Here is a 23,230-nt window from a genome sequence, read left to right as displayed (position 1 = left end):
GGTAGCCAGGTGTGAACTAGTAACCCAATTATAACATACCTCACTATAATTTGTTTCTTATAGTTGACCCATCACAAGTAGTCTGTTAACATACCTGTCTAGGGGGGGTTATTTGGGTCTTCACCGTCATTCTATGTACTACTGCCTGCACTGAGAAGGGCAATTATGTCATTCAAGTAGGGCGGCCAAAAGGTGGTAACTTGCAAAGCTTGAAGTTAAACTATCAAAGGATTAACATCATTTATGACATTTTAAAAATAAAACATGGGATGAAGTTTTAAAGATGAGGATTTAGCCTCCAGAAGAATTGTTCTTTTATCAGCACTTTCTGAGACTACTATTAGCTTTGTGTTGTGGACGTGCTATCAGAAATACAGTAATTAAAACATTTAAATGGGAATACAGTATATATTTTAAAATTTATAATGGATGAAATTGAAATATGTAAGTTTTATCTGTGGAAAGGATTTTTCTTTTTTATTAGTTAATTTTAGAGATGGCATTTAAATGCTGTTAGGGCCAAGCTGCCAGAAATGCAATAATTAAGACATTTAAATGTGATTTTATATTTTAATAGATCTTATATGGGATGAAATTTAAGCTTGTAAGGTTTTTGATCTGCTGAAAGAATTTTTCTTTAATCTTCAATTTTGTAGATATTAGCATTTGAATAACAGGGCTGGGATGCCAGAAATGAGCCAGTTTCCAGTAAGAATGCCGTTGGGGGTAGCTCTATTAGTGGACCTAATGCGGTGCACTGTAGGCATTACTTAATGTTCTTTGCAGTGTGCCTTTAACTCCCATCTGCAACTATTTTTGTTCTTTTTACTGTACCTCCTTTCATATACTTTTCATCTTACTTTCCACACACTCCTAACACTTGACACTTGATTCATAGTACAACTGAGCGCCTCAGTGGCGTGATCGGTTAGGTCTTGGCTGCCACCTTGGTGTCCGAGAGTTTGATTCTCGGGCATTCCACTGAAGGATTAGAGATGTGTATTTCTGGTGATAGAAGCTCACTCTCGACGTGTTTCGGAAGTCACGTAAAGCCATTGGTCCCGTTGCGGAATACCCACTGGTTCCATGCAACGTAAAAACACCATACAAACAAACATAGTACAACTGTGAGGTTTTCCTCCTGTAACACCTTTCAAACCTTTTACTGGCTTAGATTTTATATTCAACTCTCCAGTAAGATTTTGCTTTCGTTTGTAACCATTTTACTTCAGTGCTGAGTAACCCTTGGTGTCCGAGTGCCTGGCTTTTGGCCTAAAACCGTTCCAATATATCAGTTGCATTGACAGACAAAATAAAAGCTAGTGGTGGTGAATGTGCCACACATCCTGAGGTGGGATGATAGCATTGCTAGACTTTCATACACCACTACTGTATTCCCTTGTACTTCATGCCCAAGGAAGTACTGTAATGGCTCTAGTATAACACTGGTTTGTAATTTATATGTATGTCATGTTGAGAATAGCAATGGTCATAACTCATACTTCACTCTTCTGTAAAAGTAAGGATATCTGCTTTGCCAGTTCATGGTTGCTTTGCCTGAACTTCTTGATTACTTAGCAGAAATAAGGCTGTCATAGGGTAGTAGAATGTATATTAAGGTAAAACTAAAACTGATGAAAAGTATTTGGTATCTAGACCATTTAAAAGATAATAACCAAGTTTCAGTTGAAATAGTAAATCTGGTGGAGCATTGTTATTGTTTTTGCATTTTAAATACTCAAAGTTTAAACATTGGGTAAACAACAGGCAGTCCCTGGTTATCAGCGATCCGGTTTTACAGCGCCATAACAGGCCAAGTTCCAGTTATCGGTGCCATAAGGGTTCTTCTTTCGCGCCATAAGGATGCTTATGACACTGTTAACCAGTTAACGGATCCATTATGCTGCCATAAATCATAGTTTCGGTTAATGGCGGTAGCTTATTTGCACACCCCTGGGAACGAAACCCCTGCTGATAACCAGTGACTGCATGTAATTTAGTTCACAGTATTGCAAAAATCCAGAGGTAAACTAACAAATAATCTTTCAAACTTTTTACTTCATCCCTTCCTGTTCCTTTTCTTCTATCTTGCTGTCAAACTTCTCTTACTATTCTAATGCAAGCTTAGGATTTTCTCCCAGTTTCACCTTGAGATTGTAGTATTTCATTTCATTTATATCTTGCATCTTTTTATCTTTCTAGGAACTTTAACTCCCTCTTTATTGTATATTTCACTACTTAATCCTAAGTTCAAGTCACTTGTATTCGGAATACTGTTTTGCTTGATAAAATTTGTTTTATCATTGTTCATTGATTTTTTTTCCCTTTTTCAGTGCCCTGTCATTTAGGTATTTCCTTTTGCTTCCAATTATTAATGCATATAAACAGACTCGACTGTTTTTCTATTATTGTTATGATTTAGTTGAAGGCGAGTCAGAACTTTTTCATTATCTTTATACTATTTGTAGTTTTAAATACAGTTCATATATTCAGTAGCTGTCTTGCTGATGCATCTTGAAGGCTAATTTTCCAGGCTTGTTATCTAGAGGGCTATTATCTGTTGTGAAATGTAAACACTGTATGTACCCAGTACTGTTTGTGAATAAGATTTTGTCTGCTTAGTGGCATTAATGTTGTGATTTGCAATAATTTGCTAGCCTGGTAACAGTTATGGTCAGTGTCTGAAGTCTCAGTAACATAAATATTTGCGTCACAGTCTTTAATGTGTTGAAAACATCGCTCCCATAGAAGAACTGATTGTACTACCAAAGTTTGTTTAAGCGTTACTTGTATTTTTTACCCATTGGTTACATGGAGGCCTAGAGATAGATAAAATCCATGCACCATTCACAATACATATATATTAAATCCTTTAATTTAGGAAATCTAAAACTTTGTGTTTGAAGTTGCATTTTAGTTGGGAATATGGCCAGATTTGTATATAATTGGTGTACACTCTCCCCATATGGTTAATCTGTGAACCCTATCACAGTCTCAGACATGCTCAAAGCAATATTTTAATGGAGAAATGTTTAACTAAAGAGGTTTCCACAAGCAGGACTACATCTCTTTTTAGTCTCAAAAGTTGCAGGATTATACTACAGTACAGTATTACCGGTAAGATTTAATAGTGTAAATAAGCTTTTTATACAATTCCTATTGTTTAGGCAGGAAATGAGGCTGAAAGATCGTGCTTGATGGTTATAAGAGAAAAGAGTTAAATTTGTGCTAGGAAAACCCAGTTTGTTATTTCACTGTTCATTGATCATATGTGCATAAATTATGATTTAGGTGGGATGGCTGAGTCCCCCTTGTTTAAACTGTATGATCTAAGAGAGCACATGGGGACTGTTTTGAGTCCATAATCAACAGGGAAGTCTCTAGCTATTGAATGCCTGCCTAAATGAATGGAGATTGGGTTATAAAGTAGATGATTCTCTAACATTCCAAAGTAAAACTTGTCCTGCTGCAAATACAAATCCAACCAAAGCAAGATTAATCTTAAAATGAATTGGCAGATATGGATTGGTTTTGTCAACTACTACTTGGATTTAAAGAATAAGAAACATCCATGTTACATTTGAAAACAACAAATGAAGAGATGATCTTAGATTTCATGGATGAGCAGTCTTGCCTGTGATGTTTTGCAATCTATTGCTTTACTGTACACTCAGAAAGACTAGTAAGGCTGTGCTGTGTATTTTCGTTTTTTTTTTTTCACACGTACTTTAGTACTGGATAACTCATAGGACAAAGTAGGAGGATTTTGTTACTAATGAAGGTAGCAAGGAAAGGAAAAGGCAAAAGTTTCTATGAAATGGTCCTATCTTCTTGCTGTCTGGTCATTGCAATAAATTCTGGTATGTACTACAAATGACAACTCCATGATGGCTAACATCCAGTGCACTTGACTTTCCCAGACAGCACTTTAATCTTACTTTTCTGTTTGATGAAGCAAGTGTCAGTAAATAGAGTGTCATCATTGTGAGACCCAGCAATGCTACATCACATGGCAATTTGCAAGGAAGCCTGGAAAGGCTATTTATAAGGGGTAGTCCCATTTGAGAGGTTTAGGTAAATCTTGAGAAACCTCTTTAAAGTTCTGGATGAATCTCTTAGGCTCCATTGAGGGACCCATGTTTAGTCTATAGAACTCAAATTCATGTGAAACTGTGGACCTTAGTCTTTACATGGAAGAGACATCTTTTTATGAGAAAAGATGAAAAAATCTGCAATCATAGGAACTACAGAATTGGTCCCATTTGTCCTAGTTGAGATTGGTTAAAGTTTTGTCTTGTGATACCTGCACCAGTCTTCATGAAAAAACTCTGCCTGAGAGACTGCTGGATAACCTCCTTGCATGAAGCTGTAACATCTTGAAGTTACTGATAAACCTGAAGAAGAATACCAGCTCGAGTAGCTTTTTGCATGCTGGAAGAACTACCTTAGATGTAATAAAATCTGTAGTTTTTGGTTGGGCAGCAAAAATGAGAGAGGAGCAATCATTGGTAAAAAAATGTGGCTGCTGCTGGGACATCTCGTGGAGTTGGTCCATGATTCTGCTGCTGACAGTTTATGTTGTGTCTGGAATCCAGAGGTGCAGCGCACCCAGTTGATGGCCCCTGAGAAGGAGTCATCACCCTGAAAGCCAAGTTTTTTTTAGATCATTGTTCATATGCTCCTCGTGTGGTTTTTTGTCCTTTCAAAGTGTGATCCACTCACTAACACTAGGGTACATCTTTGCTATGGCTGGTATGGAACTAGTTGGTTTCCTGTATAGAGTCCCAGGTGCTACATTCAATTCTGGTGGCAATGTCTTCTTTTCACCAGTCTCAATGTCCCTGTATGAGCCAATGTCAAGGAAACAAGTAGAAGACAATAATGACGAGAGATTGGTACTTGACAACTTTTTAACTCCAGTCCATGCCCATCCTCAATGTAATGAACTGGTCACTTGAATTATCACACTCAACATTGTTATGCATCAGGTTAGTGCTTACAGCATCTTTCCTGGGGTGGTCAGGTTGGTCACTCTCAAGATCTCTGATCAGTCAAATTGCTGGCATTGTTACTCTTCTTGGTGTGGAAGGAACTGACTGATGCGTGAAAATACAGTATTATTCTTCTTTGGTATGTTAGAATAATGCCTGTTTGTTTTGGAGACATCTGTCTATAGACCCACAATTCTTAGTAGTATATATATTAGTATTGATGGGGTTATGGTAAAGCAAATATAGATGTCTCAGCCTACAGGAAGCAGCAGATGTTGATTGTAAGTTAAAAAAAAATTTTCCCCCAATCCTTTTTTTCCATGCAAGGACCTTTTCATGTTATGTAACTTCATCAGTTGATACTTTTCTCATAGATGGTTCATCCCTCTACTTTGACCCTGATTCTGGTGAAACAGTATGTCAACATCTTCCATATCTTACTTGAGGTTTCTTATGTTAAAAGTAGCTTAGCCCAAGTTTTGGGCGGATGTTCAACTTGTTACAGTCGTAGCATTGGGTCACCTAGGGGAAAGAATTCTTTGGTCCACAGAGTACTTATTGCTTTTTCTCCTTCCAAAATTTATTAATCTCACGTATTTCAAGTGTAAAGTTTGTATCTACACATACAGTAACACTTACACATAATTGAAAAAAATGTTAGTTGTACGCATTTAATTAAGTACAAACCTGTCTTATGTAGGGGCCCTTTCACCCTCCCCACATGATCAGTGTTCTTTCAACGAGACAATATCACCAAAATTTGATGATGCAGTGTTATTGCTTCTGACCTACAAGACTACTGCAGCAGGGACCAGCAAGTCTTTGTACTTGAGTGAGATACTAATGATGGTTGAGGGGATACCTGTTAATTAGAATGTTATGAATTTCAACATTATTTTACTAGCATTAACTAAAAGGTGTATAATATTGCCCATCACAGACATTTAATGATTAAATGCCCCATCTAGGTAGCATAACTGGTGACTACTTGAATTTTGGTGTGATCTAAGATCGAGTCGGTGAGTATTTTAAGCGTTGGCTTGGAACAACATAGAATCCAAATTAGGATAAAAAAAAAAGTCGTGGTGTACAATATAATGCATGAAAGGGAAAAATATCTCTCTCAGAATAAAAGTACATTACAGTAACAAATAATACTGAGTCAGTTTATACACTTAGTGCATATACACTAATAGGAATGAAATAGTCTCAAAACATGAGGATTGTGTATTTAAACCTTTAAACCTGCATTTTTTGTAATTTTGACTTACTATCCTGGGAGTTTTGCAGGAAAACAGGCGAGATTCTTATACCAAACATCGTGATTTCCAGAGATCGTAGATTAAGTGTTAGCAAATATTTTATGGGTAACAAAATCTGATGCAAGCAAGGGTGATAGATAAGTAAATTCTAAAAAAAAAAAAAAAATAAAAAAAAAAAAAAAAAAAAAAAAAAAAAAAAAAATTGCTACAGTAGAAACTTGAAAATAGCCCTGCAAGTCATCTGTTGAACTACTGTAATTGGTCCAGGAAAAATTTAAACATGGTGAAATTTGGATTTAAATGGTCATCCAAAAGTAGGACTTTGTTTCCAATCTCAGGAAAAATTTCGGTTAAAAGCAGTGTGATTGGTGTAAACCATGTACATCATCTGTTTAAGCTTAAGCAAGTGTGGAAACTACACCCATACTATAACTGTAATACAATTTTATTAAATACAAGATCACAGTTGTCATTTGAGGACTGAGGGTACCTCTTATGCATTGTCTCATTTAATGACCAATGACTGCAATGAAGTAAAATGAATTGCTGTTGATCACCATGATGACTTGATTTCGTGATTTAAAAATATAAACACCAACATGTATGGCAGTCTTGATATTACTGGATGCTTCCTATTAAAGAAGAAAGGTATTGTATGTGAAAAATTTATCTATAAATATATGAGGCTTTATGTCTTATTAATTTGACGATATTAATAACTTACAGTGTTCTCTTGAACAGATTCACATGAACGTACCTATCGCAAGTACTCTGAGGATCTGAAAGAAGGTAATCTTCATCTTAACATTTTTTATATCAGTTCCTTATCACAGAGTCATACATGGAATGACTTCTTTCTAATGTTTTCGCCTCTCGTGCACCTTTTGATTGAATCCCCATCTGATCTATGCTCTAATCCATGTTTTTATTGGCCTTTCTGCTGGTCTTCATTTTTATGCATACTCTTCCAACAAAATGTACCTCATCCTTTTTCATCACATGTCCAGGCCATCTGAATCCTTGAGATCTCGGTCTTTTTTTCCTGCAGCTTCTAAGTTTGTCGGGTGAGTGGTAAAGTGTGTTCATCACTGTGAGCTAAAGCCTATAGAACAGGGGCTTCCAACCTGGGGAATGCGCTCCCCACGGGTTGTTAGGGTTAGGGGTCTGTCTGCCCACTTGCTGACAGGTAGGACACCTCTACTATAGTTCACATGGCAAGCTTATAAGAGTGGATTGACTTTCTTTACATCAAAATGAAATAGATACTTTCCTGATGTGTCTGAAGGAAACGTAAAGCTAATTAGAGTCCCTTTCGATACAGATGTTGCTTTTGTTAATGATGCTATTAATAAAGAGTTTATTGAACTTGTGAATGGCTCCAGTGCTTTAGTCAGGTTCTGCTGTAAAATATCCAAATCATATCCACATGTCGCAGAGTAGCCTCTCGGTTCTCTGTTGCTTTACCCATCAACGTAGGATCTGTGTGAAACTTGGGTGTCCACCTTACTTGTCACATAATCAAAACTAAGGTCTCGAAGGAATTCTCGAAGGAATGTGGAAGCCGGCTTTCGATGTACTTTAGCAAAAACTGCTGACTAGGCTAGCTGATGAAAAAGTTATAGCAATCTCATTAACTCCCTTTGCTGCTGATGTAATAGTAATGTATTTTGTTTTGCAGCTCAGTACATAACCTTGAAAATTTACTGCATAGAAACCTGGTAAATAATTATATATAAAAAAACTTTATTTTTTATGGAATTCTTTGTTTACAATAATACTAATTATGTCGGGAGAATTATGTACCTCCTTCCCTTCAGCACAGTACATACTTACAAATATATACAATGAATTTTTTTTCTGACATTGTTTTGCTTTCTTTATACGAAGTGGAGGGGGTGCATTACTGACAAAAAAAAAAAAAAAACACAAAAAAAAAAAAAAAAAAAAAAAAAAAAAAAACCCGAAAGGGTACGTGGTGAAATGAAGGTTGAAAACCCCAGTTCTAGAACATCAAATTGAATTTACTTACGGCTAATTCTTTACCACAGAAAGCATTTCTTCGTGGAAAGAAATGATTTAAAAGCGCAGAAGGAAGGCGAATGAAAAATGATCGGAAACAAAATTTAAGATGAAGTTTATTGCCAAAGAATAATTCATTTAGAATAGTAATTGAGCTCCCGTGATCATCACTGAAGCTCGTGGCAGACATTGGATTTTTATTGTGAGCACCAGTTGTTTGTAATGGTGTACGAAAAGCCTGCAGATTGAATGAGTATGGAAGCAGGGGTTGAATGGTTTTGATCCTCAATTTTTTTTTAGGCTGTTCTGTAATTGTTGTTACTGTGTAATCGACGGATAATATCCGTATATGCAGCTTTATAATAGTGCGTAATTATGAAGTACTGAGATTGTTTATGTGTTTTAAGTTCACTATAAGTAAAGGATAACATTATTATTATTATTATTATTATTATTATTATTATTATTATTATTATTATTATTATTATTATTATTATTATTATTATTATTATATTATTATTATTATTATATTGTCGAATATGAGACCACGATTAAAGCATTCTCTCTCTCTCTCTCTCTCTCTCTCTCTCTCTCTCTCTCTCTCTCTCTCTCTCTCTCTCTCTCTATTGTTACGTATTTCTGAATGAACGTTTAATTCCAATTTCGTTAGAAATATGAACTATATTTTATTAAATTACTTTTTTTTTTTACATAATTTTGTAAGTGCGCATTTACACGTTTGTGAAAGGACAAGATAAAAATTAAGAATCGTAGACTAATATTTATTACTACACTTCTTCACATATAAATATAGAATAATCTAAGGAAAATGCACAAGAAAGTTCGTAAACAAATACAATTTTTGTTTACTTTGTGGTTTTGACAGCTAAATGTATGGCAGTTGCCAATTGATTTTCCTAGGTGGCAGCACTGTCTATGAATAAGTAAACCTGCAAAACGTTGATGTGTAGGATATGTTCTCTACCAAAGTTTAAGTTTTCCGTAATCTGTGAAGTTTCAACATAGATGTGGCTACTCATTTGCAAATAGCAGATATGAATATTCAAATACTCTGGTATACATGTTAAAAAAATTACTTTATTAATTTATGTTTCTGCTCGTTATTTGCGTTCAACTCCCACTATAAGGATTGGAACCAATGGTAGTTTTTTTTTCCACGCTAAGAACGTGAAACTAATGATAAATGTTTGCATAATTTTCTTAATAACTAAACTTGTATCCTTAAATACTGTACATCCGAATATAATGATTTTGAGTGTATTGGAGGTGGTGTGTATTATGCTGTTTGAATTGCAGAATTTATTATTTTGATGTCAAGCCTGCAGCAGATTCACAAATAACATTTCATGTGGTCAATATAAATTTAAAATTCTATTTTTGTTTTTGCGGGTTTAGATTAGTTTTCTGTAGGTAGAGAACGCCGGTGATCACCATTAAGTTTTGCACCTGTACTGCCTCTTTAAATCTCGATATTCCACTAAGCACAGCAGAAAATACTTGCGTTTCTTTGTAATGAGTCTCCATGAGACTTGACAGAAGCTAAGGGTACGTTGTTTACGTTCGAAAGATTCTGCATCATCACATTGCATATTGGTGTATTTTACATGGATGCATTCCATTATCAACATGATAATCAGAATCTTTGTTTTTATTGTCAATTTAGCGCCAGTTCACATAAAATATTCAATCTGTGGGGTCGCGGGCAAACATAATCTCAAGAAAATCGTAACATCATGAACTAAAAAACCCGGAAGTTGATTGATCGATAAAGAAACGTTTAATAAGTGCGGGAACTGTTTGTGTATTGACGGAAACGGTGTTGTATAATATGAAAATTAATCCCCTGGCAATAATTAACGAGGACAGGAGCGTATTTTCATAAAAAAAAGTGTCAGAAATTTAGAATGGAATACTAATGGTGGGGTAATAAATTTTGTTTAATGAAAAATCCTGAAATGTTCGTTAGAGGAGTTTGTGATTATTGCTGATAATAAAAGATTATGATCAACACGAATACTTTAGAAAGAGAAACAGCGATGAAAACGCTGTTTTGAAAAATATCATCGTAGGCCAGTATCTACTAAGAAAATTGAGACTTACCAAAATAGAATTAGGAGTTTAGATGTCAACAATTGAGGTCAACGGTCCTTCAACGCTCAAAACACCGCTTCTCGTCTGTTACAAACCACCGCGATAAGAAAGCAAAATCAGCAAAAAAGTATCCTGTATCATTTTAGCGATATTATTTTAATAAAGTGCATCGTAAAGGTAGGTATTCAAAAAGCTTTTGGTTGAAGAAAGATCTGAATAATTGTTGACAGAGACTAATGCCTCATTTCTTAAGTGGAAATGTAATAAAGGGATACAGACAGTAAACACTGAATTGTCGTCTTGTTTAGCGGTTTTGAAAATGTTTAATGACAGCATCGTTTAGCAGAAAATGATTAGCGATGGAATACGTGAGAGGTGGAGAGTTTTAAGTTAAAATAGTAGTCAAAGGACGATAGTACGTTTTTAATGAATAGGCTTTCTTAGGAGTTAGAGAACAATTATGAAAAGTTTGTATGTAGCACAAATTCATCTCTGTAATGCACGTGTAACGGGAAAAAGATTTAATACTGAACTTTAACGGCTCACCTGTAAATTAGGAGAAGTTCGGATATTCTGAGATGAAAAGGAGTCCCATGTGAAAATTAAGGAAAATAAATGATAGGCAAGACTTACATTTCTATTAGCATAATGATCTTCAAAGGTTGGGTGATTATTACTGGTATTTGGGTCTAATCTGTAAGATTTAAGTATTATTATTATTATTATTATTATTATTATTATTATTATTATTATTATTATTATTATTATTATTATTATTATTATTATTATTATTATTATTATTATTATTATTATTATTATTGACAATCAAAAGCCACAGTAGTGTTAAAATATATTATTGTACAATGGTAAAAAATACAAGGAGAGACTTTCGGATACTGCTTCCGTATCCCTCTTCAGATCCTACTTTTGATTGTCAATATATGCCTCGTTACGGAGGTTCCTTAGTTCATTATTATTATTATTATTATTATTATTATTATTATTATTATTATTATTATTATTATTATTATTATTATTATTATTATTATTATTATTATTATTATTATTATTATTAACCCAGGTTTCAATTCGCGAGCTGGGAGAGCAGAATACCACAAGCCCACTAGCTTCTGCAGTTTTTCTGAGCTGTCCCTAATCAGCCTATTTACCTTAGAAATTAAGGTCCACCAAGAAGCAATTGTAAACTGCCGAATCTCAAAGTCACCTTAAGTTATTGAATGGCAATAACATATTCAAATGCACCCAGGAATTTCATTATAATAAATTGACAATCCTTGGCTGTTTGTTTTGGTTTCCCTCGTTTAGTCTTAGTCCTACATTCATGTCCAAAAACTCCAAATTCGTTAAGTTTTCCTTACTCTAATTTTTACCTCAGCTGATAAATATTATATTTAAGTATTCATGAGAGAATATAGAAAAATAGAAATTTGTCCAGTAATTTGATTAAAACCGCCCAACAAAACTGTAACGAAGTAACAGTTCCAGAATCCGGATTTAAACACCGACAAATGAGAAACCCTACCTATTGTCCTTAGATGATAACGACGTGAAGTAGAATATACAAAGTGCCGTTGTGTTTTGTGTACAGATAACAGTTGTGATTATATTTCGCTCTGGTATTTCTTTTTATTTATGTATAAGGTAAGTCATTTGTGAAATTCTCGTAAAGGAGGGGTTCCTGGGGATTGCTGAAAAGCACAAAAGAAAGGCCTGTAGTTTATATGGCTCGCTGTCTAACGAAGAGAAAGTTGATGGGGGATCTGTCATTGTCGTAGGCCTAATTTTATCGTAGTCGATGAATAATTTATTCAGTGGTTGGCTATTGTCACTTTATTAGTGTCAACTTTGCTCTGGGAAATTTTCCGAAGTCATTAATGATGTTAAGATTATAATCATTAACGAAAGGCATTCGTTCCGATGCTGAGGTTTGCAATCAATATGGACGGAAGTACCTAGGCAGTCCATGGTAGTAAGGCCTAGGGTATCTTAGGCCTAGACAACGTTGGGCTACTTACTCAGTAGTTTAACCCAAATTTTTGTTAGATTTTATCCCGTCTTCTGTCATTTACTAAGTTTGGTTAAAACTAATTAGCATATTGAAATGGTAGGCTTACCTGTAAAGCAACCAAAATTCTATAAGAAACTGCAATTTCCAAAGAAATGCCTGACCTGCCAATATTGCTTAGATTAACTAGGTCATTTTATTGAAAGCGTATAGCTAAAGTATTAAGTTACCTTATGTTACAGCCACTAGGCGGCAATTAGAGTAGCCTAGCCTGTGATAGGGAATTTTTAGAGTTTTCATAAAAACTGGGCGTACGAGGCTAAACTGTTATTAAGTAACTGAGGCTAATACAGTGTGGGTGCAAAATCAAATTTCACTTTAATTTTTCAATGTAAGGTTTTGTGAATTTAGGGAAGTAGGTTAGGCTATAGTTGAGATGTAGCCCAGTGGCCTAAGCTTGTGACAATTCTAAATAACAATATAAGATTCCTTCAGTTCTACAGTAGGGCAGACTTAACCTAACCTAATTTAGGCCCAGTTTTTTTGGGCCTATCACTTCCCTTCCCTGTGAGGGATTGTCGTACCGTATATCTACCTTATGGGAAATTTATTTTAGCATTTGAAGTTTTTAGACCATAAAAGGAAGGAAGTGCATTTGAGGGACAAATGTAAAAAAACTGGATAAACTGGGAGAGGGTATCTCCCATTTTCATGTAAATTTATGTTGCCCATGTTTTTCACATGACATTATAATATAGGGTAAACAACCGAGTGGACTGGCCAACTCACCGACTACCGCGGTTTTGGCCACCCTCCGAAAAAGTACTTTAACACGTCCTGACACTGGAGATGGTCGTTAATCATGAGTTGTTGGTGGTGATAACAGGAGCTCAAGACCTCTACTCTCCTTTCGAAGTATTTTTCCAAAGTTAGAAATTAAGGCCATATTTTAAGATTTAAACAGGAGGTAATGAAAAGTGTGGCCAACGCAGTGCACACTACCCCAAAATGCTTTCGAAATTTTTATCTACGATTAAAAAAGTTTAGAAGATTGACACCATATCGATGTTTGCGGAGTTGCTTGTGTCAACAAACTTCCCATTTCCTGTGCTAAAGCGGCACACCACTTGTACCCATAGACGCTGGGTTACTTTCATCACAATAATCGTAAACCTGACCTCTAACCAGTACTTATCTAAGGGAACTACGGCATTCTTTGCGGCGTTTTGTGCTCTTCAATTGTTTATCAGTGTTGTCAAATTGGTATGTGTTTACCCTCCAAACTGGGTATAAGACTTACACAAACCGGGGAAATAAGTGAATTTGGCGTATCCATTTGTAGTATATATACATATTACATCAATTTTATCATTACTGCATTTCTATGACAACTAGAATTCATGGAAACAGTTTGTAAGTGCATCGGCGTATGTGTGCAGCTCCACTGGATTGGCAGAGTCTTTTTGCCGTCGTCTGCTCGTACTTCAGAAATATCTGTAATTTTTCGGGGTTAATTTGGTTGCGAAAAAGGGATAATAGACATGAATTAAGTAAACATTTTGAAGTAACAAAGTAAAGTTAAACTAAATAATGAGTAAAGTAAACAATTAAGGGAATAAAGCTCATAAACTGCGTAGTCGTCTGCTGCTCGTAACTGTGTTTGTGGAGTGAGTGCTTAGGAACCAGGAACAGCAACGTGGTTCAACGTGGTTCAAGTGCAATTTGGAGTGAATTAAGACCAAAATGTGTGTAATTACAATCAAATAAACACTGTGGAGTTTCAGTTGTGATGGCAGTAAGGATAAAACCACCAATTACAAGGTAAAAATGAATTCGGTTCAAACCATGACCTTGGGAATGAAAAGTTTCATACTTTCACTAATATAGGCAACAAAATGTTGTTTTATTGTGCTGATTACAACTGCAATCTTGAGTAAGATCAATAAACGTTACATATATATGCTAACATTGTTCAAATGAGTGCTGGGAAGGCTGGGAAAGATGGTGGATTGTCTATGGTTAGAATGGCCAGCCACGCGATTGCCGCCATAGTGGGTTTCCAAACTGCCTTGAAAACATATTTTACGAAGACTCACATGCTTATTTTAGTTTGTATGGGGCTTTCATATATCACATTATGTTGACAAAACTTCATTCTTTTGAATGGTATGCTTAAAGTTGTAATTGTATTCTTGTTTCACCAATTAAATATCGAGTGAATAAGGCCTGGCCAGCGTGATGATGATGGATCGTCTGCGGTTGTTTACCCTATGTAGTGCAATTATACCTGCATACACCTCTAACTTATTTTGGAGCAGCTTTATTGGTAATTCTTCAGAAGCAAGCCGCATCACCAGTTTCTAAAAGACAATTAACAATCCTTCATTTAATGGTGTTTTTTTTCAGTGAATTTGTTTTCTTGAGGAAAATGTTATTTTAACCCCCTTTTCCCCCCCCCACCCAACAAGCTTGGGAGGCCCCAGTTAGGAATCGGGGGTTTTGGGTGGGGAAATACCAGAAAGGAGTGCTTTGCAGCAATAATAATAATTGGGAGCACCCACAGATTCGCGGGCCCACTCGACCGCCGACTGAAATCGGCGGAAGAACACCAAAACCAATATGGCGGCGATACCAAAACAACAACAAACAAAGTCAGTTGCGACTACATATCTGCGACGATCGATTTGTGTGTGCTGCCAGTAAGGCTGTGGCGGAACGGCGCTTCGCGCCTTATCCGCATATTTAATGATTCTTGGCAAGCACGGCATTTACTGGCAAGAGGTAATGTTGCGCTGCGCGCGCTAGCCACAGGGGTTACAGTAAGGCTACGGACTGTGGCGGATGGATTTGGGTGTCGCATCGCTTACGCCGAACGTCCTTTTGTCACTACAGAGCGATCACACTGTTTGTAGTCAATCCGACAATAGCTCCACAGCTCTCGCAGTTTTTTTGCTTTAGAATTAAATTATGTCTTTAAGCATATTCAATCACAACTTCTTTACCACCACTAGAGAAATAATGATAAAATTCACTGTAACCCACATTGCACTGCAAACAATCAGTAGGAAATCGAAGGTCTCTGTCAAAATTAATGCCAGAAGGGCCAGCCACTGCCTCTGCCATAGCTACAGGAAGACAAAATGCCGTTTTTTGCTTCATTATTCGAGTATTCAGTCAAACAAGGATACCAGTGGACACTGGACAGGTAACTTTATTACTCCGCTGAAATGCTAGTGAAACTTAGTTTTCGACTAAAGTCGTTTGTAATTGGTTATGAAACCCATGACGTCATAACGATGTCACACCTTTCAGCCAATAATGAGTAACTGGAACTGCTTTTGTTTGCATAAGAAAGTAAGTTAGAGGGCTCATTAAAAGTAAACATTACCGTAGAGGAAACACCTCTCCCGACTTAGGAAAAATTCGAGGTAAAAACTTATCAAGCTCATTTAATTCCACCCCGTTCAATCTCTCTTATAATGACTATACGTAGTACTTTTTATATTGCTTTTCACATGCTCTTTCCATGTAGGTGATTATTTATTTTAATATCCAGTGCGGAGTGCTTCTGAAGAATTACCGCTTTATTTATTTTCTATACAAGTACCATAAATGTTGCAGAACTGGAATTGTCCAAAGTGTGAGTTTCTACTGAGTACACCAAATTATTTTCTAAGTCAAATGTAATATTTTTTCTTTTCTGAAAAATCCAGAGCTGTTGGTGCAAGTTAGTTTTATACCCCTTACTGTAATACAGCATACCCATAAGCAGTGGAACTTCCCTGCATTCAACGTTGGGGTAGAAGACACTGTTGATCCTTACTCTAGGTCAATATAGGAAAGACAAGGAGTGTAGGATAGGTGAGAGCCAGCAGAACTTGTACCACTTACTTAGAAATGTCTGTGATTTCTTTGCTCATTCTGTGTAATGTAACTAGTGCGAGTTTCTGAATGTTGGACAGTATTTTTGAAATTTTTGCCCTTAGCTGTTGCACAGTTATCCAGCCATGCCTGTTGGTCAGCAGAAGTTGGTGATGACAAGTTTGAGCATTTGTGCCAGGTTCACTGCAGTATGCTCATACTATTGTTTATCTTTCCTATTTGACATACTGTACTTTGCTGTATCCTGTATTTTCTTTGTGATATGTTTTTCTTACTCAGCTTGGTTTTCTGTTGATGTGTCTAAGCACGAGTGTTGAGCTACGAGGGACTTTTTGTAGGAAAGTATGTTCTTAACAGTTCAATCTCCCACTTTAGTTATTGTTGTGGAGGTTTTTTCAGCTCCCACTCTCATGTACCATACTTAACCCAGACTGTATTGACTCTAATGAAGTGTCATTCTTCTGATTGTCTCATACACAAAATTGGAGAAAAGACTATTCTTCTTGGAGAACTGGTATTCTTGTTAAAACATCACAGGAGTGGCATTCAGATCTTTGCTGCAGTCTCATTAACAAATTGCCTGAATGGATATGCAAAGATGAAAGTAATTGTTAATTTATCGTCATAAACTCGGAAAATTCTTAAATTCTTGCCTTGGTTGCCATAACAAATGAATTTTGTTCAGTGCAGTACTTTGTTTTTAGATGGTTTCTAACCAGTTAGTGCTACTGTTTTTTGTATACACCTGATGCTCCTCTGGCTGAGTGGATATTTAGCTCTGCTCAATCAGCAATTGTTTTGTTTTCTGGACAAATATAGAATTTTGCACCCCCCCCCCCCCCCCCAAAAAAAAAGCAATTCAAAACAAAACATTATGCTAATGTTAAGGCGGCCATACACGTTCGCGACTGGCGCGCTGATTTCATAGCGACTGGCGCGAACCGGTCAGTCTTTATCGTGTATGGGTGCTATTGATGCCAGTCCTGTCCTGTCGTCATTTCAGCATGTTGAACTGACTGGCGCGTCGCGACTAGCGCGGCGGGGGTTGCGGAGGACTGAGGCAAAGTTTCAACATGTACAATACCTTATTTCCTTGTGGGAGTCTGGGCAGTACTGCTGTTGTTTTAAAGGAATGGTTTCCGACCAGTCAGTCCCAAGTATTTATCTCACGATTTCATTCTGATTTTTTTGGACCTGTACAGAGCACTTCCGTGCTTGTGGAAAATACGGATTATTCCAATTAAGTAAAAAGACAAGCAGCTTATGAGCAATTACTGGAATTATGTAAAAAAATAGATAAAGATGCAAACAGCTTTTGTGAAAGCCAAAACTGCCAGCCTTTCATGGTATCTTTTGACTAATATAAATGAGTTTTACAATTAATTTGTAAAACATCATAAAGGATAAACGTGGCGATAAAAACATTAACATTCTTAAACGACTGTGAATTTCACTTGTAAAACATTTGAGAGGAAATCTGTCCACAGTGATAGATATCAAACCTTTCATCGATATTCAAATTCATTCATCTCCAGAGCCAACTTAGATTCCTGTTATACGAAGTAAAGTATGTTTAAGAATGATGCATTCCATATCACCTTGAGAGAGAGGGAGAGAGAGAGAAACATTCTGAAATACAGGTAAACCTTTGCTGTACCTGAAGCAGCAATAAAAATTAGGAACACCCCAGTCATCATCAGTCATTCTTGAATAACTTCTACAATCTTCCGGGTTATTTTCCTTTAATTCTTTCATTTTAAATCATATGGTAAAACCTCTCTTTATTAGCCATGGTTTCACCCATACTTTACGATTTTTCTTGCATATTTCATGCTTGTATTCGTCTTGCAGGAGTGCTATTATCATTATTGCACTTATCTTCCTTTTACCTGGTGCCATGATTTAAAAACACTCACCATATCAGGACACTACAGGACAAAGGAACATGGCCACTGCATATTAACTCTGCCCTCTCAAAATATGCGTAGAGCAAGTCCTCTGCGTGTGGGCTATACCCAAGCGGACTGGAGCGTGCGCTAATCCCGGCAGGACAAACCCCATGCCAGTCGCGTACTTGTATGGGCGCCTTCTTCCTTCCACAGTTGTGATGTTATGTAGCACTGCATCCCTTTGAAAGTAAGAAGTAAATTGGCTGGTGAATGAGGAATGCTTGGGTCATACCCTTACCATCCCTTATTAGCTTTCCTATCTGCTCTAAAATTGCAATGTTTATCTTGTAGAGACAGTATATGCATTTTACTTGAATTTTTTTCCTTCCAGTATCAAAGTAGTGGCTCTGTTAAGGTCATAGCTGAAGTCGTGAAAACAAAATATGTTCATAAAATTTTCATATATGATTGATGTTTGTAGGGAATGGTGATGATTTTTATTCATAAAGTGTTGTTTTACATTTATTACAGCTACCAACTCTTTTGATTGGCTGTGCAGAAATAGAAACCTGATACTGGCTCTCTTACATTTTCTACTCTTGAAGCTCCTAGTTCAACCTTTGGTGAGAAGTGAATATAAAGTAGTGGTATGCATATATATTTCATTTTATTCCAGATGTGTGTGCTTCATGGTGATTTATTTGCCAACATTTTTACCTAATGCTTTCCATTGTCACATTAACATTTTGTTAATCGTAGGTGTTAGTACAGCTTATGCTGGTGCTGTGTCATTCAACTGATTACAGTGCTGAAAATGATGTGGAGATTTTATTATTACATCAGCATGATTTTGAATAGTTTTGGGGAACTATGTTACCTTGGATGCTTGCTTTCCCAATAAATGCTGTTTTGTGTTTGCTTCTCCAGTTGTAGGGGAAATTGTCTGGTTTTCTTGAAAACTTTTTCATTAAACAGTGTTCTCCCTCCTAAAATCTTCAGGAAGTTTTCCCTCAGTTCAATAGAATATACTGAGTGTTTCATGTTAACAGTAAAAGGAGTAACCCTATGTGATATATATTTCTTCATAAATATGTAATTGATCCCTTGGGTAAGAAAGTTCAATTAGTACTGCAGGTAAATTTATAACCAGGTATGGATATGGTCTTTTTAAAGAAAGCTACATGGTGAATCAAGTCAACTTTAGTGAGGCTGAATCATGCAAGTTTAATAGAAGCTCAAGTTCTAGTCCTGTAAATGGTTGCCCACATAAACTGCATAGTACATGATATGTTTTCTTTGCTTTTCATAAGGATAATAGCTTATGACTGGCAATAGTTTACTTTATAAAAGACAGAAGTGTGAGATACAGGAATCTTATAGGAGGAAATTTACTGGAAGTTGAAAGAAAGTGTAAATCTGGCAAAGGATTTTCTGAAAAAGAGAGTACTACTACTGTATTGTACTAATTCTCCTGGGAATTATGAGAAATTATGAAAGAACTATCTTAAAGGTTAAATAAGGCCACATAGTGTAATTTGTTTTCCCGCCCTAAAAATTTTTGCGACAATAACTAGCCTGTTTGAAAAGTCTGATGTTTTTCAAGTTGGATTGAATTTTTATTTTGTAACTCTTATTTTAATTGCTGTTATTTGTCCATTCCCTTGTCACTGTCTCTATATAAAAATCCTTTGTGATCTTTATCTTTTGAAAATAAAATTAAGATTTACAGTAAGGTGTGATATGTCTGGTTGAATTATTTCTTGTAAAGAATGAACATTCACCATCACCTTTATTATCTCCACCTTCAGAATACTGTACCTTGTTCTATTTGCTTTGCAAGGCTGTACTTTATATTGCAGGTTATTTCAATTAGCACTGTAGATACCTGTGGTAAGTAGATGTCCAGTTTGCTGTTTGCTTTGAGCTGTGAAGGGCAAATGAACAAGTTTCCTTAATATGGTATAATTTTTTCATATAATGTCTTGTCTAAAGGTCACTTTTGGGCACAAAATTTTTGTTACGTTGTAGCAGGTGTAAGGTATTAGCTAGTTCCTTTGTCGATAAAGAAGACCTAGTTCAGCTTTGTTATTTTTTTATTTATTTAATTTTTTTATTTTAATTTTTTTCTAAAGCTGGAGAGGAAATGGCTTTATTACTATTAATGTCAGTAAATTCAGAGTACAGTCATTGCTTATTTTATCGTTTCTTATGTAGGTTGTGGGTGCCATTGCGTAACTTATTGTTTTCATGATTGATTGCTGTAATCTTATTGGTTTAAGATTACCTGTCTCTTTTGATTTATATGATTTTCATGTATACTATGTTGTTTCAATTCATTGCGTGTTTCTGGTTCTTTATGACAACCTTAATCATCTTGGCTTTTTATATAACTCATAGACCTGTTTGCATAATAAGTTGTAACAAATTCTTTCAAGATAAAGGGAAGCAGTATTTTGATGACTTCCATTTCTGATGTTTATTGATTTTACTCCTCACATTGTGATTGTGGATAGAATGTAGTGAAGGGGTAATGTGAATAGTTGACAATAGTTAACAGTGCTTAAGCATTTTATAAAGGCTATCAGTGGATTGATAATTGAGAATCAACATAAGATTTTTGATGAATTAGCAGCATCTTAGGCAGTGAAGCAAGTTGAATTACTTCGCATTGGTTTTGTCGTCAGAAAATATGATTTTTATTTCTGAATATCTCTTGGTGTGTAAGACAGATAATGCATAATCCATTAATTAACAAACAGAAGTTATGGTGATTGTTGGGTGGTTTACATGGATAAACTTGTCACTTAGGCACATTTTGAAGCCAGACCTTCTGTTAAGGTGGCCATAGGTAATGATGAAGGTAGGTTACAGTTGTCAGATTTAATGAAAATTTTAGTGGTGCCCTGTCTCCTTACATGTAAATGAACCAGGACAATGACATCATTCACTTGTAATGATAGTAAGAGGCTACTTGTCAATACCTTGATTAAACATGGATGCACTCTTTCGGAAAAACAAGTCGTATGTTGGTTTTAATGTTTTAACTTTGTACAAAGTGCCTGTGGGACAACAGATTTATGAGCTATAGAAGCATTTTAATGATGTAAAGCACACAGTTATTCATTGCAGATCATCTTCATTATGCCACTTACACTGATGTCTTTGTCTCCAATGTCTCCAACATCCTCCACTTGAAGAGTTCATTCACTCATGAACAGTATTCAGATTAATGGAAAAAAAGATGTAGTTTAGGAATGATTCTAGTATTCCTTGTCCACTTACTCATGGAGTTGTGAGAAAAGTTGTTACAAAGCAGTTGCTCTGTAATTAGCTAGCGTTTCCAGGCTGTCAGTTGTCTGTCAGTCCAGCTAGTGGTGATATGTTTTGATGAAAAGTGGTTCCAGCTCATGATACTTTAGAGCTAAGGCTGCCAAGAGCTATTTGATACAGATGGATACTCTTGTACCAAAGGTATTAGGACCCACTACTTCAGTACTGTATTGTACAAAAGAAGCTTTGTGTAGATTTTGTTTGTCATCTGAAGGCCCTTTGTCAGCAGTTGGAGAAAGACAGCAAGACGTTCTAGTAGTAGTGGTAGGGGAGGTCATTCATGGGAAGAAAACTTGCGAATATTTTGGGGTTCATGTACTCGTAGGCTGCTGACAGAGGTTAAAGCTCCCAAGCACAAGAAATGATATTAACAAATTACCAGTATTTAGGTATTATGAAGCAAGTAATATTATGAATTTGGTGGAAAAGCCTCACTACATTGTTGTGATATACTTTATGGCCACGAGGCTTTCCATAATCATGTGTAGCCTTACAAAGTATATCGCGTTTGTTTTTGATGATAAATTTAATTAAGTCGCTGCATGGTAGCTTCTCGTGTGGACCACTACCCTTACTAGTAATATGGCTTCTTGTAATGAGGTTTTGTTGGAAATATGTCATCATGAGGCTTTCAGGAAGACGGGCTTTTATTTTTTTTTAAGAGAATTTTACTGCTTGCCTTTAATTTTTATTCTTTTCATTTAGTTTTAATTTCTGTACAGAAGTGGAAATACTGTACTGAATTTAAATGTGGGCTGGAATAATTTTTGAAATTCCACATCTGTTGTCACTATGTGGAATTTATATTTTGATAAATATAGCATTCATGGGCAGAATCTAAGTAATTTTCACATGTTTATAATAATTTTCACATGTATTAATGTTATAGTGTTGCTACGCTGACATTTCAGCATTAATTAACAACAGAGTGCAGTATCCATGTATATTCTTATTATGTTGGTTTCTTAGCTTTCAGTAACTCATTGCTGCTTTTTTATGCCTGAAATATATATATATATATACTATACTATGATATATTATATATACTAGTATATTATATATATATATATATAATATACTATATAATAGAGATATATTATATATGATATAATATTAATAATATATATAATATATATATAATATATATTATATATATATATATATATATATATCTGTATATATATAATGTATTTATATATATATATATTATATAATTAATATATATATATGTATATAAATTAAATATGTATAATATATATATTATCATATATATATATATAATATAATATATATATATATATATATATAGATATATATATATATAGATCTTATATATATAGAATATCTTAATATTATATATAATATATAATATATATATATATATACTAATATATATATATTAATTTTATATATATATATATATATATATTTTATTATTATTATATCTATATATATATATATATATATATATATATATATATATATATTATTATATAATATTAATAATTTAATATATAATTATATTTTCAGTAATATAAATATATACTTATTTTTAAATATTTTATATATATATATATATATATATATATATATATATAGATAATATATTATATATATCTATATATATAAATATATATATATATCTGATATATATTATTGAGTTTAATATATATATTATATATTATAATTATATATATAATATATATATATTATTATATA

General features: G+C 34.9%; 1 protein-coding gene across 1 annotated transcript in view; it reads left to right on the top strand.

The window, feature by feature from the left end:
- Positions 1–11,900: 11,900 nt before the first annotated feature.
- Positions 11,901–23,230, top strand: part of LOC135195595 (phosphatidylinositol 4-kinase beta-like) — a 398,649-nt gene continuing 387,319 nt past the window's right edge. Inside the window, exon 1 of the mRNA XM_064221916.1 lies at positions 11,901–12,046. The gene's annotated coding sequence lies outside the window, so the exon portion shown is untranslated. The remainder of the gene's footprint in view (positions 12,047–23,230) is intronic.

This window comes from Macrobrachium nipponense, chromosome 16, assembly GCF_015104395.2.
Source record: "Macrobrachium nipponense isolate FS-2020 chromosome 16, ASM1510439v2, whole genome shotgun sequence".
NCBI classification, from domain to species: Eukaryota; Metazoa; Arthropoda; class Malacostraca; order Decapoda; family Palaemonidae; genus Macrobrachium; species Macrobrachium nipponense.
This window is presented reverse-complemented; position numbering and strand designations above follow the sequence as displayed.